This window comes from Nicotiana tabacum, chromosome 16 (assembly GCF_000715075.1).
Source record: "Nicotiana tabacum cultivar K326 chromosome 16, ASM71507v2, whole genome shotgun sequence".
In the NCBI taxonomy this organism is placed as follows: Eukaryota; Viridiplantae; Streptophyta; class Magnoliopsida; order Solanales; family Solanaceae; genus Nicotiana; species Nicotiana tabacum.
In genome coordinates, this window is record NC_134095.1 from 82,689,952 (window position 1) to 82,695,273 (window position 5,322).

The 5,322-nt window shown below is 38.4% G+C and overlaps 1 long non-coding RNA gene across 1 annotated transcript; it reads right to left on the bottom strand.

Annotated features, from left to right (window-relative positions):
* Nucleotides 1-1,470: 1,470 nt before the first annotated feature.
* On the bottom strand, nucleotides 1,471-4,971 carry LOC142170722 (uncharacterized). Its single transcript, XR_012700129.1, has 2 exons — nucleotides 4,239-4,971; nucleotides 1,471-1,743 (listed from the first exon to the last, which is right to left on the bottom strand). It is a non-coding gene; the product is annotated as an uncharacterized LOC142170722 (long non-coding RNA).
* Between the last annotated feature and the right edge of the window lie 351 nt (nucleotides 4,972-5,322).

A 5,322-nucleotide genomic window follows, 5' to 3' on the forward strand; every position in this document is an offset into this window, starting at 1 on the left:
TTCTATCTCCCTTTTCAAAGCACGACAATCTTCAATGTTATGCCCTTGGACATTAGAGTGGTATATGCACCGTATAGTAGGATCAAAACATTTTGCATATGGGTCCGCAGTATAGCCGATGAGCAGCTCAATCAGGCCAGACCGTTTTAACTTTTCAAACAAGCTTGTGTAGGATTCTCTGATTGGAGTGAAAGACTTTTCTCTTTGCTGCTGCCTTCTCATTTTGTACTCCGGCCTTGGTTGGAACCTCTTTTTGGTAGGGGTTGAGATTCTTGTAGAGGCGGGTAAGACATTTGTGGAGGCGGTGCAAGCCGTTGCGGGTTTTGTGAGTGTGAAGCATATGGCGGTGCATTGTGGATAGAGTACTGGGGAGGTGAGGTATGACTTCGGGGATTCTGTGGAGGAAAGTAGCATCGGTGAGGATTATCTGGAGTACGAGGATATTCATGGGGTCGGTATTGAGGCTGAAAGCGTTTAGCAGGAATGCCCACTGGATCATATCGTTGGCGGGGCTCAGCAACATTTTTTCTATCAATCGGACAACTGACCTGAGCAACTTGTTCGTACCATCTAAACCAAAACTCCCTAAAACTTTCCTTGGGTCCCTTTCCTTGGGCATCGGGGACTTTGAACACAGTCTCGCTGGAGGATCGAGGAAGAGTAGCTGGTGGATAAGCTACAAAAGCACGAGTGGTCATAGGAGCGGGATATGATGTGCTTTTGAGGGGTGGAGTGTGAAAAGATTGTGGGGAGATATCAACAGAAGTGGGAATCTGGGTTTGTGATAGTGGTAGGATAGTTGCAGGGTTTTCAGTGTAGTTAGTGGAGAATGAGGGTGGAGGATGCCCCCTCATCCAAGACTGATACATTTCTGTCATTGTTTCAACCCTTGGACCTCCTCTTTCAATTCAGACTCCGACTCCACAATCTCCCTTAGTGGGTCTACAACTCCAGTGTCGAAGTCTTTACTAGCCATGTCTACCTTGCTCTTCTGACCTTGTGTTGTACAGATGACTTGTCAAAGTGCCACAAACTAACCACCCTCTGTTATAATAACAATGAAAGTAACGGGAGCAAAACAAAGCCAACATATTAGCGTTAGGACATTTATCAGATAGAAATATCACATTGCATGTAATGCCCCTAGCAATGCCCCTAACAACAATTAACAGTTCTAGAATAGCTTCGAAGGTTCGAATGTCATATGACATCATCCCAATTTCACTCTTCTTGCCTCATTTCCTTCTTCATTTTCCTTTCAAACACCATTTGATTTTTCCTTTCTTTCTCCCTCTTTTCTTTCCTCTCATTTCTCACGTCCCACAACTTCATTCTCTTTTACTTCTTTTTGTTTTCTTCTTCTTCTTTTTAAATGATGATTCGATCGAACCTTATGTAGGTTGCCTACGTATCATGTCCCTCATGAATCAGGTCAAGCGTAGTTCTAGAAGAGTAATGGACAACAGAAACTAAGAAACAAAAATCTTTTTGGATTTCTCATTTATAATTTTTTTTTTTTTGGATTTTCAAATACAAAACAAGAAGTACTATAACAAAAGACTCGACAATCTTAACTAGACTGACAGACTCGATACTACTGTACAAGACTAAAAATTAAAAGACAACATAAGATAGACTAAAAAAAATAAAAAGTTTCCTCAAGCAGCTCGTGCATGCAATAGTCTTGACTAGAATGGTCTTGGGTTATTTGTCATGCTCAAACTCAAGCAAATTGATCCATACCTGAATGGGCAAAATAAGATCAAATAGAGTTAGTGGCCTAAGACATATGTGACGCCACGACACCTTCTATTGGACACATGCAAGGCATGATTAAGGCTATTTTTTGCAAAATGACCTATGTGGCCAAGATGACTAGAAATGTAAACTCAACAAAGGTGACCTCAAAGACATGAAAATACCTCACTAAGGCATATATGGATTCAACTCCAAATAATCATGGCCCAAAATCAATTTGCAAAAATGACCCATTTTGCAAAAACAACCGATATGGCCAGAAGTGGCCAAAGATGCAGGCTCAAAAAGGACGGACCTTAAAGTAATATGACACCTAGTTGTGGACTCAAGATCCTAAGATATGGGTTATTGAACCACTTTTGCGAAAATGACCCATTTTGCAAGAATGGCCAATGTGGCCAAAAGTGGTTAAACATGCAAGATATGGTTAAGACCCCGCAAAGCCAAGAACCTAAGACTTACTAAGAAGACCGGACCCTATGTGGGTTGCCTACGTATCACGTCCCGAAAGACGAGAATCAGGTATCCGTAGTTCGGGAAGATCGAACATGGAAGAAAGCTTTAAAAATGAAATGCAACTAGTTTGGAAAAACTATTTTTTTGTCTTTTTGAAATATGATGAAAAATGTAAAATCTTTTTGGATTTTCTTTTTCTCCTTTTTTTTTAATTTTTGGAAAATAAAAAGTGTAAAATCTTTTGGATTTTCTTTTTCATTTTTTTTTGTCTCTTTTTTTTGGAAAAGTAGTGAAAGAAAAATATAATTGGGCCCTACTTGCTTCGTCTTTCACCCTTCTTTCCCAAGCATCGGTCCACCAAATGACCTTTTTACCCTCAAAGATGCAACATGTATCACATAGGGATGATTGAATGTCTTTTTGGGCCACAGGCCTATTTTGACAAAATTTGGATAGGCTTCCTACAAAGGGACACGGTACCTGGGACCGAACCCTGCTAGGTCTAAATGCATGATGCAAATAAATATGACCTAAAGGCTGACCTAAGTTTCGGTTTCACTAACAAGGCAATTCGGGGGAGCGTATGGTCGATGGTGGCTGCTCAAGCTTTCTACCCACTCCATACGTCCGACCCCCCCCCCCCTCCTAAATTAAGGGTGACTCAACATAGAGTTCGTGCACGCGACGCGTACTCCGAGACTTGTTGCAGAAAGAAGACCATGGTTATGCAAATGATGACAGTTTATAAAGCAGTAACACATTAAGAAAAGCGATAAACAAATAACCAACAAAACAAGGAAATAAGACAAACAAAGCAAATAAAGAAAACAAACACCTCAACCGAATATCCTAAAAGCCAACGAGATCAAGTACCAGCTCGAACTTGCAAATCCCCAACAGAATCGCCAGAGATGTCACACCCCTTTTTTACAACCTCACTAACCCTCTTAAGTAAATAAAAAGATTTGTAAAGCTTCAAAGGGTTTTTAATTAAAAAGTGACAAAATTTTGTTCAAAAGGAAATAACTCAGAGTCGCCACCTGACTTTGATTTCGGTGTGTCAGGTCACTGTTTTTTAAAAATGATTTTTTCTTTAACACTTTGGACTCCATAACTGAGTCCGCACCAGAGATTCGGGTAAGAGGGTTTATTTGACTCGGGAAGAAGGTGTTAGGCACTCCCCAAGTCTCGTAACTAGTACGGTTGCGCACTCGATCAACTTGGCTTTTAAGATATTCAAATTGAGGTAAAAACACACAAAAAGAAAATAAACAATCAAAAGAGGTTCGAAGTCGTCCCCACCTAATAAAATAAATATAAAACAAGAATAAAAGTACTACGAGTTCACTTTCGGCCTCCAATTACATTCACTTCGAGGCATTCCCCGAAATAAAATATATACAAATCATTCGGAACATTCCCGGATAAATTTAACTAAGGGAACGACCTTTCGCCTCGAAACTAACAAAAATCCTAAGGCTTACCTACCCAAGCGTGGTCGGCATAAACATACTACTAGTGGATAAATATGAAAAACAGAAATAAATAAAGCTAAATAAAACATTCATTCCATGTGACTTTCTAATGACCTTTCATTTTTATTTAATTAAATCATGGCCAATTCCTATAACGTGAAAGCAGATCAATTATTACTCCCATGACCCAAGACTTTTCAACAATCTGAGCAACAAGTCAAGCTACTTAGTTTTAGTTGACTTAATTCTTTTGCCATCAAGATATGGATTGTGAAGCTTTAAACATCTTTTAACGGAGATAACGAACCATGGAAACCATAACTCAATTTAGTTATGAAAATTTATCCAAGCAGATTAAACCAAGCAATACACAACCAATAATCAACAAAATCAAACTGGGTTCACCAAATACTACTAAGATACTTCCATGAACAGAGGAACAAAATATAAAGAAAACAGAGCAAACACTAATTAACAAGACTATAAAAAAAACAAAAAGCATGACATTAAGCGAGTGAAAAGAGTAGAGGAAAAAAAGAGAAAATAAACCTCGAATTGCGACAGGACCACAGATCGAATTTCAACCAGAAAGCCTCGCTCGAAAATACCTCGGACTTTGACAGGAATTTGAGTGAAGAACAGAGTAATCCCAACTCAAAATTCAAACTCCAGGTGGAAGTGGCTAGTTAGTATGGTCATCCATAAGCTTCAAATATCAAACATAGATATACAATGTCTTCCAGTTCCAAGACTTTGAAGGGTCAGATATTGACACTATCCCAAAGCTGACCAAGAATCATTCTATCTCAAATGAATAAGGCTTGCGTTAATTACTGATTGAGCTTGGGGTTTTGCTGCTATGTTGGAAGTTGAGATGACGAGAAAGAAGCTGGCTGCATATGGGACGTGATGAGCGGTACGATTTTGGTGGGGGTGGTGTTGCCGTTGGTTCTTCGGCGAGCTTGGTGGCGTGTGCGGCTGAAAGGTGGTGTGGAAGGCTAGTTTTTAGACTGGAGGGGAGGGGTCTTCGCTGATGGATCTGTTCATTGATGTCGCCGGTCGTTTCTATGGTGAAGGAGTTTCTATCGGGTTTTTTTTTCTTGTGTGTTGGTCCGGTTCTGAAGAAGAAGCAGAAAAGGGTCAGCGGCGTGTCTTTTTGTGAGGGTAACGGCTGATTCCAAAAAAATGTCTATTAGGGTTTTTGTTGTAGTCTCTTTTTTCCGGAAGAAGAAGAAAATGAAAAAGGGTCTGGTATTTTATGTACTAGGGTCAAATAAAACATGGGCTAGGGTTGAATTGGACTCTAAATCTATCAAATCGGGCTAGGAAAATGCTAAAAATTTAATTTGCTTTTTTTTAAAAATATTTATAACAAGGTATAAAATAACTCTCAATTGATTTTAATAAACTATTATATTTAAAATAAAACTACAAATTAAAGTTGAAACTATTTTTGGAATTTTCAAAGATTATATTAAAATAAAATAAAAATAAGTCCAAGTAATATATCCTTCTAAAATATCTAATACGTAAATTAAATAGAGAAATACGGAACTATTTTTTGTATTTTTTAATTTTGTGATAAAAATAATGTAAAATAGTTAAAATTAGTTGAAATAACTATATTAGACAT